Genomic DNA, 9,621 nt, shown 5'->3' with positions numbered 1-9,621 from the left:
TGCTTCATTAACCCCTTCTTTGCTCCTTGATGGATCTTAGAATCCAGTTTCCAGATTTCAAGGTTTCCTTTAATTGGAAACTTCACAGTTATTTCCTGGGGATTTGTGCAGATGAAACGATTGGAGAATTAGATTCCTGACTCACATCCTGATACTTTTTTTAGAAGCTTCTTTAACTCTCCCCACTCCACATCCAGCCAAGCTGAGTTAGGAGTTAGGTCCCCTTCTTTGTGCATTCTTTTATTTGTATAATTATTATGGTTGGGTTTTCTTGTCTCAGTCTCTTCTAGTAGACTTAAGGATCTTTCTATTTTTGTCTGCTGCTTGTTTATCTTCACTCATACTCATCTCTCAACAAACTGGTTTGCTACTACTCTCTGTAGAGGCCCATAGTTTTACAGCTGGCATTCCTCCCTCTCCTTGGAATATGCTTTTCTACCATCTAAGTAGGAAGACTTCTTTTTTCTTTTTCTTTTTAAAGTGTAGCACCTGATGACTTTTTAAAATACTTATACACCCATGTAACCATCACCTGGGTCATGTTCCAGCATCCCAGACACTCCTTCACCCCTCTATCAGTCAATATTTCCTCCCATCTGTCAATATTACCCTATCGAAGGTAACTACTTTTCTGGCTTCTATCCTCATAGGTTTTGCCTTTTCTTGGTATTTACAGATATGAAGTCATAGAGTATATAATCTTTTGTATCTAGCTTCTTTTGTTCAATTTTATGTGTATGAGAATCAATGTATATAGCACTGTATACACAAATGTTTTATTTTATTGCTAACAATAAGTATTCCCTGAGTACTTATTGTATGTTGGGTTTTCCAACAACAACAATTTTGAACAACAGGGCTGTGGCTAATTGTATGTTCTTTCTGATGCCCAGCATGGTATTCTATAAACAAGAAAATATAATAGCAGACAATGAGAATTCTTTTAATCATCACCCCCAGTGGCTTGCTGAAGTTAGACAAATAGCCACTAGGATGGTGACTGGGATAGAGGTGAGGCTGCCTTTAATTATGGTATCATGTAGAGCAGTATTTCAAAATTTTTTCATTAGAATCACCTGAAAGGTTTATTAAAATGCAGTTTGTAGGGAGCCCCAATCCCAAGAGTTTCTCATTCAGGAGGTCTTAGGTAGGGCCTGACAATTTGCCTTTCTAACAAGTTTCCAGGGGATGCCAATGTCTAGGGGCCACAACTAGAAAACCAAAGTGCCAGGTTTACAGGCCTTGATGCGGTTCTCTCACACACCCCTTACCATCGTCTTCATCAGTGGCAGCCCATAGCTCCCACATCCCCTCTATGAAAACCTGAGGCAAGCTCAGGTAACTTGTGCTGGAGCCAGGCACCTGTGCTCAAGATCTCTTATCAGATGTCTCTGAGTGATAAATTGGCATGGAGGAAGCTAGACTCAGAAGAGCAATGGTAGTCACCTGTCCTGCTTTTTTGTGTTGTCAACCATGTAATCATTTTCAAAATTGTTAAGGATGGACATTTGGTCCAGGTCAATAGCTTACCTTCTAGAAACCGTTGGTGACCACGCCTAGCTGGAGGTCCAGGTTGCCCTGAGGTGAGGCTGAGCTTCTGCTGTAGCGGGTAGAGGGGTAGCAGAACCTTCCAGTGTCTTCACATTCTGGACTTTCTCAGACGGGTTGGACAACAGGCTGCAGAAGAATATGCCAGAGAATTCAGTGACTTCAGAGACGTGGGAGAGTATGCCAGCTTGTGGGATGTGATACTCTCTGTGGCATCACGGTCCAGCTCATCCTACTTTACCAGGTCCCCGATAGACCTTTCCTGCTCCTGCCCAAAGAACCTCCTCTTCTAGAGCTCATTCTCCTGGTGAAAAGATGGCCTCCTCAGGGTGGTTTCCATGTCTGCCAACCCAGGTGTGCTTGGGGTCCTCTGCTCCTTATTCTGGTTTTCATTTCCCGGATAGGTAGACTTGTTTTCAGTATGTGACCATTGTCAATGACGACACTGTCGATGCCACGCCTGTGGAAGTTGGCTGGGAGGTGATGGTGCTGATCCCCTGGACATGATAAGATTCCCAGTACTTGGAGCCTAGGAGGTTCAGGGTGAAGGGGTCAGGGCCCACCACCAGACTACTTGATTAATGTTTCTTACAGTCTTCAAGACATCCCTCTAGTGGCTTATGTTTGGAGATTCTTCTTCCAACTGAGTTCCCTGCTCTTTTGCTAAGTTGTTCATTAGCAACAGGTTCAGCAAGGGCTGAGATGATTGACATGGTCTTTTGGAGATTTTCATTTTTTTCTTGGGTCACACAAAGAATTCCATGCACTTTATACTCTACATGCTTGTCCCCTGGCTGCAGAGTTCATAGCTCACCTGCCATTGGGCTCCTTGAGAAGCCCTCGAGGCTGGAGGGGTTTTACAGTAACAAATTAGGAAGGGACTAATATAAAAAAATATTTAGAGTAGAAGGCCCTCTCAATCCAAAACCCAAAATTATTTCTTTTCTGATAAAAATGAGATGGCTCTTAAAATTGTCTGAGTTTCTGGATTTTGGAGGAGAATTATGATTCAGCGGTACTGAAAAGGATCTGTGCTTAGAAACTGAAGCCCTTTAGCTGAGTCCAGGTTGTTGTATGGGATCTAGCCCAGCAGTGCACAGTGCCACCTTGTGGTTAGCCTTGTATCAGAAACATCTTCCTTCTGAAAAGGTGTGACAGCAGAGAGGGGGCTGGACTAAAACCCTGGACTAGAACTCCCCTACAGAGCGACCTATAATAAAGGCCAGCGGCAACTGCTACACGTTTACATCCTCTTTATTTTTTGAGATATTGCCTCTTAGCTTCCAGTTTCCTCTTCTGAACAGTAGGGTAACCAGGCGAACCATGAGTTTCCCTTTCTGGACAGTGTTTCTTTATATGGATCAAAATCCCCTCCTAAAGCTTCCCCTGATACTTCCTCTTTCTCTACCTGCAAATAAAGAAGAAAATAAAACAAAGGCTTTATATTAAAGTGAGAATTTTGTTCTTAGTTAATTCACACTGTTGGAAAGTGCTTAGGTATAAGATTCCTTAGGCAGAAGAGAAAGTTGCATAAGGACTATATGATGAGATTCTAAAACAAGAAGTGCACTTCGGAAACAATATGAGAATGTTAATTTTTTCTTGCTTTTGCTTCCCCCTGAATTGTGAAAACCACGTTACAGAATATTGGGAAAGCGGGAGGAAGAGCATCACTCTTGTCAGCTGGCACTGTGAGCAGACTTCCACATGCTACAGCTTCTGATTTGTGTTGTTTCATACCTCATTCAGGTGTTACTTTCTGCAGCTGGTGATAAAATACCATTCACTTGGAAATACAATAAGTCAAGCAAAAGAAGTAAGGCATGAAAGTAAAATTGACTAATTGATTACCTAAAATGTTTCTTTTGTTAGATTGAACAGGAATGCCCATTACTCAACCGCATTAGATATTAGTGATATTTTCCATTTTTGCCCATTTGCCCATTGTTTGAGTGTACATTTCTTGTACTTCCTCTGAGGAAGACCATTTCATAAGCTAATTGGCTGTTCATAGTTCTCTTTCTATGAATTTTTGTTTCTATCCTTTGCCTATTTTTCTATTAGCGTGTTTATATGTATATATGTATATTTTTTTAATTCAAAGGAATTATTTATATATTAGTAGTATTACACTTTGTCACATCTTGCAAATTGCTCTCCAAGTATATTCATTCATCTTTTGGCTTTATGGTATTTTAAATGTTTCTGTAGTTGACTTCATCAATTTTCCCTTTATGGCTTCTAAGTTTTCAGACCTTCTTAAAAGGGCTAATCTCATCCTGAGGTTAAACACATTATGTTTTATTTCTTCCTATTTTAAGAGTTCTTTTTCATGTATTTATGTTTTTAGTCTCTGTGAAATTTATTGTTTATAGTGTGAAGTAAGAGGTCTATAACTAGTATAAAGATTGCATCAGTAATCAAAATCCTCCTAACAAAGAAAAGCCCAGTACCAGATGCCTTCATTGGCGAATTCTGCCAAATATTTAAAGAAAAATTAATTCTAATCTTTCTTAAACTCTTCTAAAAAATAGAACAGGAGAAGATTCTTCTAAACTCATTTTATGAAGCCAGAATTACCCTGATACCAAAGCCGGACAAAGGCACAGCAAGAAAACTATAGGCCAATATCCCCGAGGAATACATATATAAAAATCTTCGACAAAATACTAGTAAACTGAATCCAACAACACTTACTTTATTTTTTATTTATTTATCTATTTATCTATTTATCTATTTATTTATCTATTTATTTATTTATTTATTTTACACCTACAACACCTGGTATTCCTAGGTAGTCTCCCATCTAAATACTAACCAGGCCCAACCCTGCATAGCTTCTGAGATCTGACGAGATTGGGCATGGTCAGGGTGGTCAACAACGCATTAAAAGTAACACACACCATGATCAAGTGGGATTTATCCCTGAGATGCAAGGATGGTTCAACATATGAAAATCAATGAGTGAGATACACATTAATAATACAAAAGATAAAAACCACTTCTTCATCTCAGATGCAGAAAAAGCATTTGACAAAATTTGGCATACTTTCATGAAAACTCTCAACAAACTGAGAATGGAAATTAAGTACTTCAACATAATAAAGGTCATATATAAAAAGCTCCTTCCAATTACAGCAGCATTGTCTATGGCCATGCCACCCTGAACAAACTGGATCCTGTCTGATTTCAGAAGTTAAGCAGGGTTGGGCCTGGTTAGTACTTGGATGGGAGACCACCTAGGAACACCAGGTGCTGTAGGCATAAAAAATAAGGGATTATAAACTGATGAGGTTCTTGGAATCTGTGAGGTCAACCAAGGGTTGCCTTGCCTAAAATACATAAATAAAACAATTACAGCAGCATTAATGTGCCGTGTAAAATTTGAAACATTGGAAACTTTTGAAGTAAGGTTTGAAATCAGGTAGTATAAATTGTCCCGATTTGTTGTTTTTAATTTCAAAATTGGGGGGGAGGAAGGAGTCTCTTGAAATTTCATATGGATTCTGGAATCAGCTATCAATTTCTGCAAAGCCCATTGGGACATGGATAGGGATTGTGTTGGATTTGCAGATCGATTTGTAGATTGTTGCCATCTTCATAATACTAAACGTTCTGATCCATGAATATGAGATGCTTTTTCATTTATTTAGAGATTTAATTTCTTTTAGCAATGTTTTATATTCCTAAGTGTTTATTCTTTTTCTATAGTTTATTTTTCCATTTAAGTTTTTAATTTGAATGGTCATAAATATTTTTATGTTTTTTGGTTTTCCTGCTTTATTTAGGAAACGTTCTCCTTTTACTCCAAGGTTATACAAATAGTCTCCTGAATTTTCTTCTAATGGTTCCCCCCACCCCCAACCTTTGCATCATTGGTACATTTGGAATTCATTTTTTTACAGAGTGTAAAGTAAGGAGTCTAGCTTTGTTTTCTTTCAGACAAAGAACCAATTATGCTATCCACATAAATCATACTTTCTCTACTGAATGCCAAATTGTATATCAACTTTGTCACTAAGTTTAGAATATTTACTTAGATTTGTTTCTCATGGCGCTGTACCATTTATTCATTGATTTGGGGGAATATATTCAGGGGAACTAGATTAAATCATTCAGAAGTCTGTATGTAATAAACCAAGTCTGAGAAATTAGAAAATGGCCAAGAAATTCATGAAAAAAAAAATTTTGAGTAGAGATACACTAGATGCTAAACATTTCTGTAAAGTTGTTCTAATCAAAAGGGTATGGTATTGTCCCAGGAATGGATAAATAAATCAATACAAATTGAATTTGAAAACTTTCTTCAGTCATGTTTCACTCATATAACAGCTATTTCCAGTTCTTTATTTCATCTTACAATCTTTACCTATATAACACAAAAGTCAGTCTCCTGGAAATCCCAATTTTACCAGTTTTCCAGGCACACTTTTTTTTCTATCCTCTAGCTCCCTCTGGAACTTCTGCCTCATGGTTTTCATGGGTCATTTCTTTTCCTGAAGTCTCTAGCCTCCTGTGTTTTTGCTTACCTTTCTTTCTTTGTTCTCACTGTTCAGCTTCACCAGCTTCTCCCCATTTCTCTGTCTCCCCCTTTTGCTAACTCCAGAAAATCAAAAATTCACTTTTCTTTATTTTGAAGAGCAATGCTGTATTACTTATCTCACTAACCCAGGCTAGCTATAAGCTCTAGATTGCTACAACCATGAGGGTCTATTAAAGTACAGTCCCCTTTATCCACAGTTTTTCTTTCTGAGGTTTCAGTTACTATAGCCAAACTTGGTCCAAAAATATTAAATGAAAAATTTCAGAAATAAATAATTCATAAATTTTAAATTGCATGTCATCCTGAGTACTGTGATGAAAGCTCTCCCCAATTCACTCCGACCTGCTGAAGATGGGAATTATTCCTTTGTCCAGCATATCCAACTGTATACAATACTTGCCTGTTAGTCACTTAGTAGCTGTCTGGGTTACCAGATCAGTTAGGAAAGAGAAGGAGAGAGAGAGAGACCACATTCACATAATTTTTGTTACAGTTATAACAAAATATAAATATTGTTATAATTGTTCCATTTTATTATTTATTATTGTTATTCTCTTACTGTGCCTAATTTATAAATTAAACTTTATCATAGGCATGAATGTATAGGAAAAAACATTGTATATAGAGGGATCGGTACTATCTGCAGTTTCAGGCATCCACTGGAGGTCTTGGAACATATCTCCCTTGGATAAGCAGTGGACGACTGTATTTGGCAAAGCAAAGTTAGTGCACTTTATGAGAATTGCTGTCTCAAGCTCTTTAAAAGAATCACTTTTTCTCCCTGCTCCATATGCATGGTTCTCACAGAGTTGCAATCATAGTTTATGTACATACAAATTTGTGTTCTACTTTCATTTGATGTTATTTCATCAAATGTACCTACTTATAAATTTGTGTTCCACTCTTTTTCATTTGATGTTTTTTCATAAGTAGTTTTCTCATCATGACTCTTATCTTTAAAAACTGTAATTCCATCATGTATAGATGATATAATTGATAATCATTTCTCTAGTGTTGAACATTTAAGACATTTTCACTTTGTGTTGGGTGAAATTTGTTATAACATATTTTTAAACAAAGCTCTCTTTCTATCATATATTTTCTGAAAGTAAATCTCTAGGAATATGTGGCATGAGGGAAGAGGAGTTTGAATTTTTATTACCCTTGAATTATCTTTATTATTATCATTATTATTATTTTAACTGGAGAAAAATAATTACAAATTTAAAAATAAAGCTCTCTTTTAACATTATTTTTTGAAAATATAATGCCCAAAATGTCCAGAACTGGGGAAGAAGAGGAGTTTACATTTTATTGCCCTTGACACGTATTGTTAAATTTTACACAATATGATTCTAGTAACATATTTGATTTGAAGACTAATTGTAAAGTTATGGTAATAAAAACATTGTGGCATTGGCTTAAAAATAGGCAAATAAATCAATTAACAGGATAGAGAATCCAGAAATAGACTTCCACAAATATAGACAATTGATTTTTCACAAAGGTACAAAATCAATTCACTGGTGAAAGCATAATCTTTTTAACAAAAATGCTGGGACAACTTGGATGTCTACATGAAAAAAAATGAACTTCAAACATTTCACACCATATAAAAAGATGAACTCAAAATGTATCATAGACCAAATTGTAAAACCTATAGCTATCGGACTTACAGAAGAAAACATAAAAAGAAGTATTCATGACCTTGGAGTTAGACAAAGATTTATTAGACTTGACACCAAAAGCACAAGCCATAAAAGAACAAATTGGCAAACTGAACTTTATCAAAATGTAAAACCTCTGCTCTTAGTAAGAGTTAGTTAAGAGAATGAAAATATAAGCCACGGATTAGGAGGAAACTCTTTTAAATCAAATATCTGATAAAAGACTCATGCCTGAATAAAGAACTCTTAAGACTTAACAACAACAACCAAAAATCAGTTTTTAAAAAGAATAAAAGACGCTTCACCAAAGAAGAGGTATAGATGACAAATAAGACATGAAAAAATGAGCAACATCATTAGTCATTAGGGAAATGCAAATTATAATCACAATAAGATACTACTATACTCCCATTAGAATTACCAAAATTAAAAAGACTGACCAGACCAAGTGTTGATGAGGATATAGAGCAACTAGAACTCCCTTACGCTGTTAGTAGTCACTAGATTTACCCAAGTGAATGAGAGCCTATGTCCTTACAAAGACTTGTACATGATTGTCGATACAGCTTTGTTTGAAACAGCCAAGATTTGGAAACAACTCAAATGTCTATAAATAGGTAAATAAAGAAACTGCTGCATATCCATGCAATGGAATACTACTCAGCAATAAAAAAGAATGAGCAATTAATATATACTCCAACATGAATGAATCTCAAAATAATTATGCTGAGTGAAAGAATCTAGACAAAAAGAGTACATACTGTATGATTTCGTTTATATAAAATTGTAGGAAATGCAAACTAATGTATAATGCGAGAAAGCAGATCAGTGGTTGCCTGGGGACTGGAGTGGGTTCATACTTGGAGGGACTCAAGGGAGGGATTACAAAGGAGCTCAAAGTAGCTCTTAGGGGTGATGAATTTGTTCATTATCCTAAATATGGTGAGTATTTCACAGGTGTATCTGTATGTCAAAACTTATCAAATTGTGTCCTTTAAGTAAAGTTATTTTTAAGAGCTATCTTTCTGTTTTTATACTATCTCCTTATAAAAGCAAGCATTACATGTATTTAAACATTACTAATTATTTCTAATATGTTTAAGAAACAGCATTAGCAAGGATAACAAACTTCCCTCTTGGCTTCAATATTTCTGGAAATTTACATCTATGGACAGCTTAAACTTTTAGTACTTGGTCTTCAAAAGCCTGGATTTGAGCACTGGCATTGCTACTTGTTAGCTGTAATATTCAGCCAATCATCTATCTTTTTTGTGACTCAATTTCCTCATCTGTATAATGAGGATAATGGGGTCTACTTCCTAGAATTGGTTTGAGGATCAAAGGCAGTATATACTTGAAAGTGCTTTACATCCTGTTGATGGCAAAATAACATGTAAAGTTTTTAATAAGTTTCATCACCAGATGATCTAGTTCATACCTTGAGCCTTGAGAGATTCGATCAGAATGAAGATAATTTTTTTTTCATTTTTTAAGTTTGCAGGGAAGTCATGGCACAGATGCTAGAATGAGGTGAGATTTTAATGCCTGTAATACCCACCACATTCATAAACTGGTGGTTCTATGTTTTTAAATATGACATCAACATCCTCTTAACTTCTGTTGGAATCTTCCCCCACCCTTAGCACCCTTGACAATTACTAGCCTCAAAGAAAAACCCTATTGATAACCTTGGTTTATTTTGCAGGCCAGAGATAAATTTTGATAAAGCAGAATTTATCCATTGTATAGTTAGCCTAATAGCTAATATTTCCACATCCCTATAACACAGTCAATTTGTGTTTCCCCAGCAGTCTCAGTATCAACTAAGAACTTGTTAAAAATGGAAATTCTCATATACTCTCC

The 9,621-nt window shown here is 36.2% G+C and overlaps 2 pseudogenes; one reads left to right on the top strand and one right to left on the bottom strand.

Moving 5' to 3' along the window:
- LOC105301402 overlaps window positions 1-2,053 on the bottom strand; it is a 4,379-nt pseudogene extending 2,326 nt beyond the window's left edge.
- Window positions 2,054-4,693: 2,640 nt separating this feature from the next.
- Window positions 4,694-4,812, top strand: LOC111728942 (annotated as a pseudogene).
- Window positions 4,813-9,621: the final 4,809 nt, after the last annotated feature.

Source organism: Pteropus vampyrus, unplaced genomic scaffold (assembly GCF_000151845.1).
Source record: "Pteropus vampyrus isolate Shadow unplaced genomic scaffold, Pvam_2.0 Scaffold238, whole genome shotgun sequence".
Taxonomy (NCBI): domain Eukaryota; kingdom Metazoa; phylum Chordata; class Mammalia; order Chiroptera; family Pteropodidae; genus Pteropus; species Pteropus vampyrus.
Note: the sequence above shows the minus strand (reverse complement) of the source record. Positions and strands in the feature narration are given on the sequence as shown.